The sequence below is a fragment of the Oncorhynchus nerka genome, linkage group LG23, assembly GCF_034236695.1.
Source record: "Oncorhynchus nerka isolate Pitt River linkage group LG23, Oner_Uvic_2.0, whole genome shotgun sequence".
NCBI classification, from domain to species: Eukaryota; Metazoa; Chordata; class Actinopteri; order Salmoniformes; family Salmonidae; genus Oncorhynchus; species Oncorhynchus nerka.
The window spans coordinates 27,028,256-27,047,467 of record NC_088418.1 but is presented as its reverse complement, the minus strand read 5'-3'; the positions used below and the strand labels follow the sequence as shown (position 1 = coordinate 27,047,467).

Genomic DNA, 19,212 nt, shown 5'->3' with positions numbered 1-19,212 from the left:
GTACCTTGTCTGTTCTTCATTGTTTTTTTTGTCTTCCAATTTGTTTGGTCAACTTTTCAACCTGTTCTCCATGAGGTAGGCTCTCAGAGTTTTTCATCCTTGGTTTAGTACAGTATCTGACTGACTGAGCTGATGGGATAATTTCCATCTGCCTGGAGCCTTCCTCCGATCGCCATTTTCTTGAATATTCCGTCTCCTGTGCCCAATGCTTTCTCTGGAATCGATCTACTTTGGATTTGCCTCCCTATATTGCCATTGGATTAGTTGACTCCCTCAGCCGGTGAAATGGCCTCTCTCAGAAGCCCCTCTCTCGTTGGCTCTTCTTTAGTAGCTAACTCAGCCGTCAATCGGTAAGTCTCTGCTCTCTCTATGTTATATCTGCTGGATTTTTTGTTGTTGTGTTCTCTGGGTTCCTGCCTGTGCTAGACTAGTTGGTGTTGTTCTCTGGCTTACTACTTAGCTATGTCAACCGTGGTGGCTAGTTAGCTAGCTAGCAGGCTTAAATAACCAACTTTAGCTATGTATTTCCAAAACTTTGGTTTACTTTAGTGCAGCTGTAAGCTAGGTGTTGATAGCAACTGGCTGATTCATGCAGTGCTAACGTAATGTTAGTTGGCTAGCAACCTTGCAAGCTGATTTGTAACAAAAAAATGTATAAAGTATTTGCTTGTAAATTGGCAGAAACTGTAATTGAAAGGAGTAGTCATGAGTGCAAACGATTTGGTTTAATTTGAAGTTATACATTTAAATTTACATTAGGAAATAGGCTGGCTTGCTAAGTCCTCCATTGCATTTTTTTTCCTGCATTCTATGGAATTCTGATCAGTTTTATGTCATTTCTAGAAAAACTGAAAAGTGAGGTGTGTCTTTTCATTGGGACTTTTGATGTGTGCACTAATGCAAATCTATATGTTACATGTGCAGTTACATTTATGCTACCTACCCTTTAATCATTGAACCATGGGCAAAATGGGCATTTCCCCCATTATTGTAGGTGGTCCTGAGTACGCCTTTTAGTGGGCTGCAAAAATATCATTGCAGTCTACACAGCAGCCCATAAGTGAAAGAATGACTGTTCTCCTAGCAACAGAGTATTATGCTGGCAGCACGATCGCTGATTTAATTTTTTTTTTTTTTTTTTACAAGAGTCAAAATCTAATTTTATTTGTCACATACACATGGTTAGCAGATGTTAATGCGAGTGTAGCGAAATGCTTGAGCTTCTAGTTCCAACAGTGGAGGAATATCTAACAATTCCCCAACGACTACCTAATACACACAAATCTAAAGGGGTGAATGAGAATATGTACATGCGAGTATATGGATGAGCGATGGCCGAGCGGCATAGGCGAGGTGCAATAAATGGTATAAAATACAGTATATAAATGTGATATGAGTAATGTAAGATATTGTGTTCCCCTACAAAGACAGGCTTAATTTTGGGAATATCGCTTTTATTTTTGCACTATTATTTACAACCACATTTGAAAAAAATAAATGAATAATTTGATGTATTTTATACCAGCATTTCTTTTGAAAGTTTTACCAAATACTGGTATTTTGAAAGCTATAGCTAATAAAATACAAATATACAGTATGTTGTTGGAATTACTCAATAGAGTCTGCACAACTTAAATGGGTATATTGTGCTAGGCAGCAGGTTTTATACAGAGTACTGATGACTCCTTACTCCACCCACTAAATTCACTGCAATGCAATAGACAGTATATGGGATACATATAGACTTGTAGAGAGAACTTTTCTACCTGTCTCAGCTGAAGTGGGGTGGGAAAGACTCAGTAGGGTCTCTACTAACCAAATATGTGCAGTTTTTGAGGGGTACTTTGTTGCACGGCTTGCTGCTGGCTTTTCACTCCACCCCCCCCCCCCCCCCCCCATAGCATATGATAGTGCCTGTGAATTTAAAATCACACCGGACAGTTATAGCCATAGATATGCAATATATAGTTAGTAGCAGTAATTGCATTTGCATTCAATCTTAAAATGATGGATTCCTTAAGTCAGTGTAAAAGAGAATTAAAGGATACACGACTTCCACTTCCAATACCTGGCATTACAGTATCTGGCAAAGCATGGACTTGTGATGGATGTGACAATAAACTCTGAATCTTCTCATCGGTGCCCACATTTTAGACAACAGTCAGGTGGTAGTAGCTGTGGTGTTTACGTGTGCTTATTCTCTAAAGCAGTCTTATTATAGGGCAATGTGAATACAATGGCATGCGAGAGTATGTTTTACATCAGCTGTCAGACAGGAAATGACTACGTGATCCATTTAAAACTCTCCAGAAAAATGCCTTTGCTGAGCGTGATAGATAATACATGGACGTGTTGATTTATCTTTCAATATTGTCTCTGTTATTGGTTTTGAAAACATGGTTGATAGGCCTTTACTGTACACTGCTAACCTTGATAGAAAAGCAACACAGAGGCCTATAACTTGTAAATAATGTTCTCAGTTGCTCTTCTGAAAGCTCAATTAAACTGTACTGTTAGCCTTGTTGTCTCTTGTAATACAGTGTAAACTCTACAACAAGGGACTTTGCTGACTTTAATCGATAATCATGACCATATAGCTTGTAAACAATCTTGTCTCTGTTATTTAAATAATTAAATAGGCAATAGGCCTTTACTGTATACTGCAAACCTTGATAGATAAGAGGCACATATCTACAAATATTTTTTTTCATTGCTGTTCAGAAAGTGTGATTATAATGTGTCCCAATAGCCTGGTTAATATTGATTAAATTAAACTTGTAAATAAATTAGATTTCATTTTGATACTTTTTAAATTTATTTTGTTGTTGTTGAGTGTGTATTGATTTCAGGACCATGGATAGTACCAGATCATTTAAACCTGTGTTGCTGGATATGAAGGACACAGTACCCCTCCAAAACTAATTTGGTTAGTAGAGACCTTACTGAGTATTTCCCACCCCTTCAGCTGAGACAAGTATACAAGTTCTCTCTACAAGCCAATATGTATCCCATGTACAGTGTATTGCATTGGGAGCTATAGAGGGGGTGGAGAATGAAGTGCTGCTCATTGTGAACAACACAGTGCCCCTCCAAAACGAACCATATTTGGCTAGTAGAGACCCTACTGAGTATTTTCCACCCCACTTTAGCTGAGACAGATTTTAAAAAAAAAGTTGTCTCTACAAGCCAATACATATCCCATGAACAGTCTATACCAGTGTATTGCATTTGGGGCTATGGAGGGTGCGGAGTGAAATGCCAGCAGCAGGACATGTGACACAGTCCACCTCCAAAACAAAACATATTTGAATCTTCTCATCGGTGCCCACATTTTAGAAAACAGTCAGGTTTTCCTGAGAATTTTCTACTTCACTTTAGCAGAGATGGGTATAAAAGTTATATTTTTACAAGCCAACATATACAGTGAGTACACCAAATATTAGGAACAGCTTAATGTTTTGTATACTCAGTGTATATCCCGTGTACAGTCAATTACAGTGTATTGCATTTGGGGCTATAGAGGGGGTGTGGAGAACGAATCGCTGATGGGTATCTACGACACAGCCCCCCTCCAAAACTGACTGTATTTGGTGAGTAGGAACCGTACAGAGTATATTCCATCCAACTTGAGCTGAGATAGGAAGAAAAATGTTCTCTCTACAGCCCAATCTTCTCAACAATCTTCTACCTCCCTTCTCACCTAATTTGCTCACATTGTATATAGACTTGTTTTTAAAAAAAAAAAATTTTACTGTTTTTTTTTTACTGTATTATTGACTGTATGTTTGTTTTACTCCATGTGTAACTCTGTGTCGTTGTATGTGTCGAACTGCTTTGCTTTATCTTGGCCAGGTCGCAATTGTAAATGAGAACTTGTTCTCAACTTGCTTACCTGGTTAAATAAAGGTGAAAAAACATGCCTGTGTCAACATTGTATTTTTTTTTTCAGAATTGGACCTAACAAATATTTTGTATTTGTTTTCATGAATTACTAATTGTATTTTCTTGTTGGCACAACAAAAGTGGCCATTGATTAAAATCAGTGGAGGCTGCTGAGGGGAAGACGGCTTATAATAATGGCTGGAATGGAGTGAATGGAATGGCATCAAACACATGGAAAGCATGTGTTTAAGTATTTGATACCATTCCACTAATTTCACTCCAGCCATTACCACGAGCCCGTCCTCTCTAATTAAGATGCCACCAACCTCCTGTGATTGAAATTCAATATAATTTGAATTTCTTATCCATATTGCAATGGTTTGAAATGCGGGCTTTTATTTTGAAGGTATCGTCATTACCATACGAAGTGACGCCATCATTTGTGTTGCTGGAAGAATACGAGTTGAGAAGGAAGGTAGTTAACTACTTGGATGCGAGCAGAGAAGAGGAGGGTATTGGAGAAGGTCTCGACGTTTGCAACATTTGTTGGATGCCAACCGCTGTTAGATCTCATCAAAGAAGGTATCGACGTCACTACAGGTGCCTGCGGAGTTCTCGAATTTTCGTCTTCCTCATAGATTCCAGGTATGCTAACGAAATGCCTTTACATCTTTAAATATTTTTTTTGTCATACACAGTTCGGAGATCCATGCGTATAATGTGCAGGGGCTTGCTCTGTCAGCCAACGCTAACATGAATTAGAAAGCAATTGCTAACGTTAGCCAGTTAAACCAGAGATTATCCTCTCTGGCTAAACTCGGCTATTTTTGGAGTCCATGACAATTAACAAAGTCAGCTAAGTTTGGTTTAGTTATGATATACAAGGAGTTCAATGTGTCTTAAAAGGCTATGCCTTTACTGACTGCAGTTTATTCATTTGTAGGTTAATGGCTAATTTCTGTTAGCAAACAATACGTGTTATTCGGCGTTAGCTATTTAGCTACTCTAGCCAAGTCATTCTGGAAAAATACATGTAAATTATGCGTGTCAGTGTTTCCGTTTTTCGCTCACGACGAACAAGCGCGTGCTAGTATGTAAAAGTAGCATCCATAAATGAGCTAGCTTGCTAGCCCTGTTAGCTAGCAAACTAGTGGTTCGGCTTGATTACGGTAAACCTGGTTGGATTGCTACTTTCTCCATCCTAATAATGATTAGCATAACTGTAGGTCACTTTGCAATGTAAGTTGAGTTCCTTGAATGCTTTAGTTACCGTAACGTTAGATCTGGCATTTAGCCAAATAACTAATGTTGCGGATGGGGTATACTACGATCAGGGTTTTCTAAAGCTAGCCAGCTTCAGTTAGCTTCACATTCCGGCTCAGCAGGCTTCATACATACTACGACAGAGGCTATTGCTCGTCTGCCTGCCGCCACTTTTGGACTTCAATGCAGCCGTTTTTTCTTTCTCTCGATATCAATACATTTCTGGGGAACAATTAAGCACCGTACTGTGATATGTTTTCAATTAAAATAGTAAGAATAAACAAATGGTTTCATAGGAAAGAGCCATGGGAGTGGTCTCGGTGGGGAGGGGAAAACCAACCTGGACTCAGTGGTAGACAACATAGTAAATGTAAATCCAGGATACTCAATTACCATATGTTATGTATTCATTTGTGGATGCCCATCCAGTTCGTATGATATGTTAGGAATTGCAGTTCGTATGATATGTTAGGAATTGCAATTTGTACAGTGTTATGAATTTCAATATGTTAAGAATTAGCTAAATGTATGATATGTTAAGAATTCCAATTTGTTGTGGCTAACATTAGTTAGGCTAAGGGTTAGGAGATACACTATATAAAACACACAAGTATGTGGACACCCCTTCAATTTAGTGGAATCTGCTATTTCAGCCATACCCGTTGCAGACGGATATAAAATCAAGCGCACGGCCATGCAATCTCCATAAACAAACATTTGGCAGTAGAATAGCCTTACTGAAGAGCTCAGGGGCACCGTCATAGGATGCCACCTTTCCAACCAGTCAGTTTGTCAAATGTAAGTGCTGTTGTTGTGAAGTGGAAACGTCTAAGAGCAACAACAGCTCTGCCACGACGTGGTAGGCCACACGAGTTCACAGAACGTGACTGCCAGGTGCTGTAGTGTGTAAAAATAAATAAAAATCGCAAGGCTATATACACTGTAAGCAGTGTCGGCACAAGAACTGTTCTGTCGGGAGCGTAATGAAATGGGTTTCCATGTCCGAGCAGCCGCACACACTCTTAAGATCACCATGCGCAATGCCAAGCGTCGGCTGGAGTGGTCAAGTGCGTCGCCGTTGGACTCTGGAGCAGTGGAAACGCGTTCTCTGGTGTGATGAATCACGCTTCACCATCTGGCAATCCGGCGGATGATTCTGGGTTTGGCGGGTGCCATGAGAACCCTACCTGCTTAGATGCATAGTGCAAACTGTAACATTTGGTGCAGGAGAAATATTGTTCTGGGGCTGTTTTCATGGTTTGGGCCCCTTAGTTCCAGTGAAGGGAAATATTAACGCTACAGAAAACAATTATATTCTAGATGATTCTTTGCTCCCAATTTTATGGCAAATGTTTGGGGAAAGCATTTTCCTGTTTCTGCATGACAACGCCCCCGTGCACAAAACGAGGTACATACAGAAATGTTGAGATCGGTGTGGGAGAACTTGACTGGCCTGCACAGAGCCCTGACTTAAATCAACTCCATCGAATAACTCCACCCCTACAACTCATCCAGAACGCCGCAGCCCGTCTGGTGTTCAACCTTCCCAAGTTCTCTCACGTCACCCCGCTCCTCCGCTCTCTCCACTGGCTTCCAGTTGAAGCTCGCATCCGCTACAAGACCATGGTGCTTGCCTACGGAGCTGTGAGGGGAACGGCACCTCAGTACCTCCAGGCTCTGATCAGGCCCTACACCCAAACAAGGGCACTGCGTTCATCCACCTCTGGCCTGCTCGCCTCCCTACCACTGAGGAAGTACAGTTCCCGCTCAGCCCAGTCAAAACTGTTCGCTGCTCTGGCCCCCCAATGGTGGAACAAACTCCCTCACGACCCCAGGACAGCGGAGTCAATCACCACCTTCCGGAGACACCTGAAACCCCACCTCTTTAAGGAATACCTAGGATAGGATAAAGTAATCCTTCTCACCCCCCCCTTAAAAGATTTAGATGCACTATTGTAAAGTGGCTGTTCCACTGGATGTCTTAAGGTGAACGCACCAATTTGTAAGTCGCTCTGGATAAGAGCGTCTGCTAAATGACTTAAATGTAATGTAAATGTAATACCTTCGGGATGAATTGGAACACTGACTGCGAGCCAGGCCTAATAGCCCAACCTCACTAATGCTCTTGTGGCTGAATGGAAGCAAGTCCCCACAGCAATGTTCCAACATTTAGTGTAAAGCCTTCCTAGAGTAGTGGAGGCTGTTATAGCAGCAAAGGCGGGACCAGCTCCATATTAATGCCCTTGATTTTGGAATTAATGTTTTTTTTTTGACAAGCAGGTGTCCACATACTTTTGATCGTGTAGGTTAAAGGGGAAGGGTTGGCTAACATGCTGTCGTCGCAAAGTAGCTTAAAAAATAGGCTAGTAAGTAGCTGCTAAAGTTGTCCTTGATGAAATTCGAACACCCGTCCACCCTACTTTCGTTTGTGTCTTCTTGCCCTTCTGTCTTATGCAACCAAACGTAACATATCATACAGTTTGTGGGTCTCTGATTTACTTTTACTATGTTACAGCTAGTCTGAGACCAGGCTGGGAAAACTAGCTTTTATTGGCAAAGCGGTTTGGAACTCTTTCTTACCTACTTGTGTGTATGTACTGACATGTTAGTGTAACTGATCGATGCGCCAGCACATGTTAATGTTTTAAAATGTATGTCAATTGTAAACTCTTCTCTGGAATGTATTTTTCTTTGTGTCGTACCCCAGTAAGACAAGTTGTTGGCTAATGGGGCTCCTAATAAATGACAATTATTGGTCTATTAACTAATTTACTGCTTGGTGACGTCGCAAGGCAGGCCTAAACTCCATCCCACCAAAACTCTTCAAACAGCTCTTACAATAAAAGGGAATTTTCATAATTTTCACAATTTTATTCTAACCTCATAGTGTGGAAATATATAAAACACAGAAAAATCACATTTTTGACTGCACTCATCCACATTTACTGAATTGGTTGAACAGTGTGGAAGAGAGCCGCCCCTGATTGTTCTTTTCTTCCTCATTGGGAACAGAAAGAAATGCTGCTCAGGTGTTTTCCCACAATTATTTTATTAAGTCATACGAAAGTTTTACTGTGCATTTCAAATGCATGCTATCATTACTAGATGTGTTAGGTTACGTGATAGGTATTTTAACATGACTATTCTTCCCATTATAACGTTTGATTAATCAAATATTTGAAGGTTAATTGCCTACCGAGGAGCAACGGGAACTGCCCCTACTTCAGGCTATGCTCAAACCCTACATCCCAACCCGAGCACACCGTTCTGCCACCTCTGGTCTCTTGTCCCTCCCACCCCTACAGGAGGGCATCTCCCGCTCAGCTCCGTCAAAGGTCTTCTCTGTCCTGACACCCGACTGGTGGAACAAGCGTCCCCCTAAAGTCAGGACAGCGGAGTCCCCGCCCATCTTCTGAAAAAGCCTGAAACCCTACCTCTTTGAAAATCACTGCTCGATAGGGACCTTGCAGATAATTAGGTGTGGTACAGAGATGAGGTAGTCATTCAAAAATCATGTTCAACACTATTGCACACAGTCTGTCCATGCAACTTATTATGTGACTTGTTAAGCAAATGTTTCCTCCTGAACTTATTTAGCCTTGCCATAACAAAGGGGATGACTACTTACTGACTCAAGGCATTTCAGCTTTTCATTTTGAAATGAATTTGTAAAAACAATTTCACTTTGACATTGAGGTATTGAGTGTCGCCCAGTGACACCCCCCCCCCCCCCAAAAAAAAAAAATATCTACATTTCATCCGTTTTTAAATACAGGCTGTAACAACAAAATTAGCAACAAGTCATGGGGTGTGAACTTTCTGAAAACACTGTAGCCATTTTAAGATTAATTGTTTTTCGCTCTTAGGGCTGACCCCGATTGGTCGACCAATATTATTTTTTTGTAGTCTTTTTTTAGTCTCGCAATGGAAACGGACCATGGAGTTGGTGGACTCGCCCTTTTTTAATTCATGGCCACTTGCGCAGCTGGGTGGGAGCGCTTAATTATGTTGGTTGGAAATGTCCACCAGCCGACCTCGCTGCTTTCTCTCCCCCAGCTCCGTCTAATCCTGACATTGTGTGCAACCACAAATCAACGTAAATCCACCAAATCTATTATTTTTCATCTGAACTATCTGTTGCGCTCGAGAGCAGGCAATCGGTTATTGTTTTGTAGTTTATTAACATGGAGCGTGGCTTGGAGCGCACACTTTAAACCTGTTATATCAATGGACAATTATCACGGCCCTACAGATCATCATGGGACAATTATGTCATTAATATATGGTTAAAATGTAACGAAATTATATGTACATATGAAGATAAACCTGGAAGTATGAAACGTAATTTATTTGTTAAATTGATAATCATGAGATCAAACAGATTATAGATTGAATAATTGATAACTGATCGATTTATTTGCGTTATCATGATTTGAATCTTTATGATCCTAAATGACTCAATCATCCTTCATATTGAGCTGAATGACTTAATTACATTAATAATGAATGATTGGACTTTTGTGATTTGGTGAATTTCATGTTATTCTGTTTCCTTTGTTATGCGGTACACAACTATCCAGGAAATAAACATGTATTTATGTCTGTCTCCTTTGTCACCTGACTGTGACCTCCTTCACGATCGTCAGTCATCCTACCTGTCTGGCTACACACACAGATTCCAAGAATCATTCAATGGTCCTTTGACCGAGATGATGACTGAAACCAAATACGGTGAAAGGGAATTGGAGAAGGAAGAGTTGTCTCCAGTGGAAGGGAGGAAAGATGCAGGGGAAAGTCCTGGGAAGAATAAAAGCTCAAGGAGCTAAGCCTTAAAGCATCGACCAAGGCTTCATCCTCAACCAGCGCCAGGAGAACCAGGCAACGAACGAGCAGACGACCACCTGGTTATCTTAAGGTTTATGTGGTGGAGTTGCCCCCACCAAAGGGCAAGGCTCAAAGCAGTGAAACAAGCTCAATGCATATAGTTGATTTTATTAAAACACATAATGTGGGTCCTATATATGGGAAAAATACATGTTTAAAAATGTTCCCTAATTGCTCTGGATTAGAGCTTCTGCTAAATGGCAAAATTGTAAATTGTACGACTTTAGTACATTTTTGACACTAGAATAAATGTTTGACTCTTCTCGACGCCATGTATGCCGTTTTTCAAAGGAATTAGTTGGTTTTTGGGGCAGTCGTCTTCCTCAAATGAAGGGGGGGATGAGGCTATCTTTGCAGAAGGGAGGGAATCTGAGTTCACTGGTCCTTAACTCGCAGCTCAGACACTTCATTCAGAATAAATTGAATTATCCCTGAGTTGCCTGCCCAGGAGCAGGTTAGTTCTGAAAGATTTTTATTTATAGAAATGTACCTGGCTAAAAGGTGAGCCACTTTCTTGGTACCGGTTATCCCGAGTCGGACTAATTTGACCAAAGTAACCTCTCTAACTCCTCAAACCAGGTATGTAGTATATGGGCTCTTGCCCATGAACTTGAGAGAAGTTAGGTCGTCGTGACTGAACCGCAGTTGGCCTTTATCTCCCGTGTATCGTGTTCCACTGTCAGTGGTAGTATTCTGTTATAATGCATGTTGTCTGAAGGCTGCAGAAAGTCATAGTTAATTATTTGTTCAAGTTCAGAATTTTAAATGGCTGTAATTTCTCTGGCTGTCAAACGCTGTTTTGGAAAATATAATTCCGAGCTAGCCATTGAAGTATTGTCCAGTTATAAGGGAATAAATTGGCCCCCAACTCCCAACTGTTCACTGTGCCCTCTAAATCAGGTAGACTCGTTCCTTCACATGATGTGGGAGTGCCCTGTGTATAAAAACTTCCGGGATGATAAAGTTACAACATTCATTTCGAAGTGCATGAATGTAAATATTCAATGCTTTGAATCGACCATGTTAACGATGATCGCTCCTCGAGTCTCTGAATAAATCAGAAACGGCTCCTGCTGACAGGCAACCCTGTGTTTTAGATGGCACACAGCTCCAGAGTTCCTCAGTGGATACAGTTCCTATTAGAAGTTATAACACAAGACTTATTGACTCAATGGTGGCAGTCAAACAATTGAGGCCTGGACACACACTTGACTGTAAAATAATCTCTGCTAAAGCCCAGCATACAAATATATTTTGATGGGCTTTCTAAAATGATTTACCTACATTCATTTTTTTTTTTTTGCTTTCAGGCTAACTGGGAAGGGGTGGTTGGGGCAGGGCAATCGTGCTCAAACATGACTGTACTGGCAGTCGGTGTGTTTCCGGTCCCCTATGTTGACTGTGTCACTGTTTTCTAGCCTGTGGGAACACTCACCTTTTACCTAGTTTACACCACGCCCTCCCCCATCCCTCTCTCTCCTCCCTGCTGTTCCACTCTGCCTGCTTGTTAGTTTTCCATCTGTGCTGGAGGATAGAGGGGTGAAGTGAAAAAAAGAGGGAGCCTTTTGCTGTTTTGAAGTAGTTCTTGATATAATGGCGTAGAAGAACGAAGTTGCACATTTTTCTACTGACTGCGCGTGCATTAAAAATGGGAAACGTCCCGCAGTTTTGTTTATCATATTCTCTCTGGATCCATTATCCTCTCACATCCGGTGCCAATGTTTTTTTCTTTCTGAAGCAGTTGGCTACTGTAATCCATAAAACAATGTCCCTTAGATCTCTCATTGAATAAATGTGACTAAGATATAGAAGGTTAAAGTGCTATCACAATAGATTAAGGTCTCATGCCTGCTGCTTTCGGTGCGATCAAACTGATATCAGTGATGAATTGAGCCCGAGCCAACATTTCCTAGTGTTGAAACCCTCAGTGTGCTGGCAGTCAGCGCTGAGCTAAACAGAAGGTGTTTTTTTTTGGGGGACTCACAAAGGGCTGCAGTGAAGTGATCAGAGCTGAAATTCACTGCTGTTAGTCCCTGGCATGGACACTCACTGCTGCATATGCCAGCTCTCTTCTATAGAACAGCAAGTTGGTTGTAAATTTTACACATTTTGCCAGCGACTTTTTTTGTTGTCACTGGCCTAGGGCAATTTTATAACTAATTTCATTCATCTACTCATTTTGCCTTAGGGTGGAGACACGTTGGACGTTTTTAATATATCTGATCAATGTTCCTGGTCCTATGGGCCCTGGTCAAGAAGTGCACTATAGGGAGTAGTGTGAGGTGAGGGAATGAAAGGCATGGGGGAGGTGTAAGTTTGGCGAATTAATAGATACTGAATGTGACCTATAGGAATGTTTGTCAATGTTCCCTAGGCCATTATCGATATTTGTGGAGAGCAAAATCAATCCCTTTGGTGGAAAAATGGTGATCAGCTCAGAAGAGACACTCGTTCCACCACGTCAGTCAACATCCCTATCAACTTTTGTAGCATCAGTCTGAGTCTAGCCAATGTCCACTACGGCAATGGCCTTTGACAAATGACCGCCCACTCATTTATATTTTGTGATATCCAAATCTTGTCCCATCGCTGCAACTCCCTTACGGACTCGGGATAGGCAACGGTCGAGACCCGTGCGTCCCCCGAAACACTTCCCCCGCCATGCCGCACTGCTTCTTGACACACTGCTCGCTTAACCCGGAAGCCAGCTGCACCAATGTGTCGAAGACTCACTGTACAGCTGGCAACCGAAGTCAGCGTGCATGCACCCGGCAGCCATAATGAGTCGCTTGAGCGCGACGGGACAAGGACATCCCAGCCGGCCAAAGACTCCCCTAACCCGGCGCTGGGCCAAATGTGTGCTCCCTCATGGGTGTCAAGGTCGCAACCGGCTGCGACACAGCCCGGGATGGAACCTGGATGTGTAGTGACGCCTCCAGCACTGCAATGTTTTGCCTTAGACCACTGCGCCACTTGGGAAGCCCCAGAAGTTTCAAGTTTTGTCACGTGCACAAATACAGTGAAATGCCTTTATTGCAAGCTCTATCCCATCAATGCTGTAATCAATATCTGTGGAGCAAAAGCACACAATAGAAATAAGAAGTACACGAGAAAGCAATTATATACAGGGTCTGTGCCAATGCCATATGTGACCAACCGGCTCGATTCGGTCTTATGTAGCAAATCTGAAATGTTTTTTTTACATTGGATAAAGTAGAAACTCTGCGCTAGAAAATGGCATATCGCACACCACAGTTGAACAATGGGAAAGTAATTCTGCTTTGGAAGTTGATAAACTTGTAAACCCACTTTTGAGAAAATGTCCCTTGAATATTTTGGTTGACCTACTGGAGAGCTCTTTGTCTACAACATTCTGTATCGTTCACACTAGAGGTCGGCCGATTAATCGGAATGGCCGATTTAATTGGGGCCAATTTCAAGTTTTCATAACAATCGGAAATCTGTATTTTTGGGTGACGGTTTTGCTGAATTTTATTTTTTTACACCTTTTTATTTAATCTTTTTAACTAGGCAAATCAGTTAACACATTCTTATTTTCAATGATGGCCTGGGAACGGTGGGTTAACTGCCTTGTTCAGGGGCGGAATGACAGATTTTCACTTTGTCAGCTCGGGGGATCTAATCTTGCAACCTTCGTTAACTAGTCCAACGCAATAACGACCTGCCTCTCTCTCGTTGCACTCCACAAGGAGACTGCCTGTTACGCGAATGCAGTAAGCCAAGGTAAGTTGCTAGCTAGCATTAAACTTATCTTATAAAAAAACTATCACAATCACTAGTTAACTACACATGGTTGATATTATTAGATATTATCTAGCGTGTCCTGCGTTGCATACAAGTATCTGACTGAGCGGTGGTAGGCAGAAGCAGGCGAGTAAACATTCATTCAAACAGCACTTTTGTGCGTTTTGCCAGCACCTCTTCGTTGTGCATCAGGCATTGCTCTGTTTATGGCTTCAAGCCTATCAACTCCCTAGATTAGGCTGGTGTAACCGAAGTGAAATGGCTAGCTAGTTAGCGCGCACTAATAGCGTTTCAAACGTCACTCGCTCTGAGCCTTCTAGTAGTTGTTCCCCTTGCTCTGCATGGGTAACGCTGCTTCGATGGTGGCTGTTTCGAGCCCAGGGAGGAGAGGGACGGAAGCTATACTGTTCCACTGGCAATACTAAAGTGCCTATAAGAACATCTAATAGTCAAAGGTTAATGAAATAGAAATGGTATAGTGGGAAATAGTCCTATAATTCCTATAATAACGACAACTTAACTTCTTACCTGGGAATATTGAAGACTCCTGTTAAAAGGAACCACCAGGTTTCATATGTTCTGAGCAAGGAACTTAAACGTTAGCTTTCTTACATAGCACATATTGCACTTTTACCTTCTCCAACACTTTGTTTTTGCATTATTTAAACCAAATTGAACAGGTTTCATTATTTACTTGGGGCTAAATAGAATTTATTGATGTATTATATTAAGTTAAAATAAGTATACATGGATGAACGCTTATCCCTCTGTCACGGATGCCATGGTTGCCCTTCGTTTGGAAATTAAATCCAGAGACGAGTTCTATACAACAGCCTTTGTTCTCTTTTCAACTCCCTCTATGTAATCAAACGCCTGCATTTTCTCCATCTCCTAAGCTGTCATACTATGCTCCCACCGGGCGTTCAACTGATTTCAAAACTCGGTCCTCCAGACAGTGGAACGGTAGCGACATCACAGTACTTTGTGATATCTTTATACAAACTGCTTTAGAAACGATTACTGACACATACAGAGCAGCTCGTGTCTAGACCGACGTGTGCTACGTGAAAGTTCACATCTTCCAGAAGGCAAAGCATTCTGATAAATATGTTGGCGTACAATTGCCTCACCTGTGAAATAGTGATGCGCTACTTACGCCTAGTTTCCTGTGTCACATATTTGCAATGTGCAGGGGATACTGGAGTGGGAGGGGTAGGCGTGTATAGGGTTAAGGTGACTATGCATCCGATAAATGGAGTAGCAGCAGTGCGTGTGTGTGAGCCAATGAAGTGAGTGCGAAGTCCGTGCCAAAACTAAAGAGTCAATGCAGATCCGTGTAGCCATTTTGTTAGCTATGTCTTATGGCTTGGGGATAGGAACTGTTCAGGAGCCTGTTGGTGTCAGACTTGTTGCTCTGGTACTGCTTCCTGGCCTTCCTTTCACACCGCACACTACCTAGCATGTTGGCAAAGCAACAGGCGTTCACATGATCCCCCATAATGGATTGGCGCTATCATTTTGACGTTGCTTTAATCCAATCGCTTATCTGAAAATAGCGTGGTGTTTCCATTGGACGAACCAGCCGTCAGTCATTGGACCACACAGTCCTCCCTAACCCATCTGTGGGCATTAATCTATTAGCAGCTGAGGCTGCTTGAATGCCCATCTTGAACCAGTTTATCTTTGAAGAGCAAAGCCCTTTCCTTGTTTCTTAATGTCTGACAGGGTGCCTGGTCAGTCTGCCTTTAGTGATGGATGGGCAATACTTACTGTATTAAATGGGTAGGCAACTTCGGGATTTGGAGTAATTTCCTACTTACCCATAGTCAGAGTAACTCAGGGATGCTATTTATGTCTCTGCGTGCAGTTTGAGGAAGTTAAAGGAAACCTATCGTTAGCATAGTGCAGTTTCTGGTAGTCAGCGGTAACCACTTAGCCAGCTCCTCTCAAGAGCAGAGAAATGGACTTTAAAGCTGGATGGTTGGTCATTTATCAATAGTTCTGACATTTTTACTAATTATTAAAAAAATATTCTCTATCAACTTCCTCATTTTATGGACTACTTTTTAAATTCTGCCTGTGCGACTTTTTGTTTTTGTAAACAAAACTCCCTTGAGGCAGCCAGCTGTTGCTTACTCTAGTAGCTAAAGTAGTTAGTTTGCTTATTGGTAAATCGTCATAACATTTTCATAAGTCATGTTGGGCTTTGAGGTAGAAAACTTTTTTTTTTCTTTTTCGAGCCATATTCATTCAATCCACAATGTGCTACGGAGGAACTTCTGCAGTTGGACGCTGAGCGAGCACGGAGGGAGACCGAATCAGCGGAACCAGTAGTCTAGCTTCCTGGAGCGGTGGCTAGGTCTGAGAGGCACTGGGGGATGCCAATCCATGGCAACTGACAGAGTGGGAATTCATACTGCCATTGATTGGGAGAGCTTGATATCTCAGGCGAAAAAAGCGGAACACCCAATGACTAACAAACCAGACTTTTCTGCACTCCTCAATTGTTGTGTTCGAGACATTCTTCCATGTCCCAAAAATTAACTGAAAGAAGCAACCCAGACACGCCGGACCGAATGGACAGGTGTATATCGAGTAAGTTACATTCTTCTTGTCATAGCACATGTAACAAAATTTATTGTTATTGGATTCATTTGTTTCTAGCTACTTATTTGTTCTGTCTATGCAGGATGCTGTCGGACTGGGTGCTGAAGGAAGAGGGACTGGGACGAGGGAACAAAAAGTCTTCCCTTCATGTGTTTGTACCATTTGTCGCAAATATGGCTCGCCGACAGGAGTTTCCGTGGGATTCAAGGAGGTGGAGAATGTGGTGTAATTACAACAGGCCCATCAATGATTCGGCTTCACAGCCAGACATTGCCAAACCATTTTTTATTTTATGTTCGTACTATTGAAGTGAACCAGTGTGTTTTGTTCTGTCATCAGTAATACATCATTTTTTGAAGTGAACCAGTACATTGTGTGTTGCAGTTCTGTCATCACATGAATAAATGCCATTTGCACCATTGACGTCTTTTGTTACTCTCCACTGTAAATGATTAATTACAGTATGCCACATGAGATGTAGTTGTGTATAAAATATAGCAGTCAGATCATTGTATCAGTAAAATTAGTACTTTATGTAGTTGGTTTATTGGTCTAATGCACATATTTATTTGGTCTTGACTAGAATAGTGTATACATATGAAATTAGTAAATATATAAGTGACCAATGGTTCTATGTATATAGCGCAGCAGTGTTTCGTAACCAGATGGTAGCTGGCTAGTGATGGCTATTTAAGTCTGAACTTGAGAGCTGTTTTTCCCAGCTTTGATGCACCTGTACTGAACTCTCCTTCTGGATGATAGCGGGGTGAACAGACCGTGGCTTGGATGGTTGTGGTCCTTGATCTTTTTGGCCTTCCTGTGACATCGGGTGCAGTAGGTGTCCTGGAGGGCAGGTAGTTTGCCCCCGGTGATGCGTTGTGCAGACCACACCACCCTCTGGAGAGCACTGCGATTTGCGGGTGGTGCACTTTCTGTACCAGGCGGTGATACAGCCGGACAGGATGCTCTCAATGGTGCATCTGTAAAATATGTAAGGGTCTTAGGGGCAAGCCAAATTTATTTAGCCTCCTGAGGTTGAAAAGGCGCTGTTGCACATTCTTCACCACTGTCTGCGGGTGGACCATTTTCAGATTGTCAGTGATGTGTACGCCGAGGAACTTGAAGCCTTTCACCTTCTCTACTGCGGCCCCGTCGATGTGGAGAAGACCCATCAAAACATGGTCTTCAGTTGATGAACCAGTAAAGATGACAATTATTGATTTTGTTAACAGCACAGGTCGCTGCACACAATGTACCATACACAATATAGACAAGGCATTCACATTAATTCAAACTCAAATGTACAATAAAATAGGTATGACGGTGCTGTTATGTACAGTAGTAGCCTACAGTGAATGGATTTTGATAGTGATAATGACCAGAAGCTAACAAATTGTTACATTGGAGTGTGTCACAGGTCTAACCAGGGACTGATTTAGACCTGGGACGCCAGGTGGGTGTAATTCATTATCAGGTGGAACCAAAGTTTCCTTTTAATATTTTCCGGCACAAATTTCAGATCTTGAAGTGCGTTTACTGTGAACACTGAGGTTGTACCCAATTTTAATTGACTGTTTTTACAGTGGCCAAGTAGGCTAATGTGGCTATTGATCATAATGTAGGCCTACCAGAGTGGCCCAGCATTTTAATTTTTTTAAACGATGGTGAAAATGAATCACGTAACATTTTAACATGGAAATAGGGTTTCTATCATTCAGCCAACAGTAACAGCCAATTTGTGGTGTTTGTTTTAGGCGTACATTCCATGAAACACGCAGGGCTAGACATTAACCTGTTTATCCACTTCTCCTTCAGACAAGGTGACTGAAAATGTTGTTTGAATCAGGAAACCACTTTACAAAATAAAAAGTATTATTCCCATACCATTCTTACAGAGAATCAGACAAATTATGTTACCCTCTACCTATTAACTACTTAGCTTCTTCAAGGCGGTCTCAAAATAGAGCACTGTCCCTTTAAGACAACAAAAAGCTCTTTTACCTGACTCTTTTCAATGCGGGCTTTGAAATGTACAGGTTTTGTGCTCTTGTCGTAAGCTATCACGCTCACCTTGCTGGCTACAAATGAACTATAACTGGGCAAATAACTCACTAACTAGCAAAGAATATGCACACATGTGCACGCACACGTGGCTACAAGCATTTCTCGCTTTGATCTCAAAACAAGTGCATGATAACTATGACAGCTCATGCTGTAAAACAGTCCAGTTCAAAGTGAATAGAACAAATCCATATATGGCAACGGTCTATTTGCATTTAGGTCTACTGCAGTTCTGATTTGTTTATGGCGCACCGGTCTGTGTAGAGTACGTGCCTGTCGATGCAATAGAATGGTACTCCAATGCGTTCTGTCAACAACAACCGTTTTGTTTCGGTATGTTGCATTGAAAGTGCCTAATATTGCGTTGATTCGATCACAATTTCCACAGTGAAGGGAAACGTTGATAGTGTTAACTAACGGGGGAAACTCTGAACTTCACTCAACTTTTTAATCTTGTGCTTCACTGCGCGGGCTGATTTTTCTTCTGCACGCCAGTCCCTGGCGAGCTGCGCACCCGCAAGCCTCTTAGAGGGAACATTGGGTGTAACCCTTGTCCTATATAGTGCATGAATATGGGTCCTTCTCATAAGTTGTGCACTATAAAGGGAATAAGGTGGCGTTTGGAACTCACCCAAAGTGTCATAAGTGTCATCTCACCTTAGGTTACAATGCAGCTCATCAGGAAATTCTCGTTTAGGTTTCACCTTGAAGACTGATGCAGGCTGCTAAAACATATTCAGGAATTGGGGG

At 41.8% G+C, this 19,212-nt stretch overlaps 1 protein-coding gene across 2 annotated transcripts in view; it reads left to right on the top strand.

The window, feature by feature from the left end:
- The first annotated feature begins 4,321 nt into the window (after positions 1–4,321).
- The window catches only part of LOC115106619 (carnitine O-palmitoyltransferase 1, liver isoform-like), a 39,294-nt gene continuing 24,403 nt past the window's right edge, over positions 4,322–19,212 (top strand). The window contains exon 1 of one of the 2 annotated variants that reach the window (XM_029629527.2): positions 4,322–4,527. The gene's annotated coding sequence lies outside the window, so the exon portion shown is untranslated. The remainder of the gene's footprint in view (positions 4,528–19,212) is intronic. The other variant, XM_029629526.2, reaches the window with a different exon arrangement.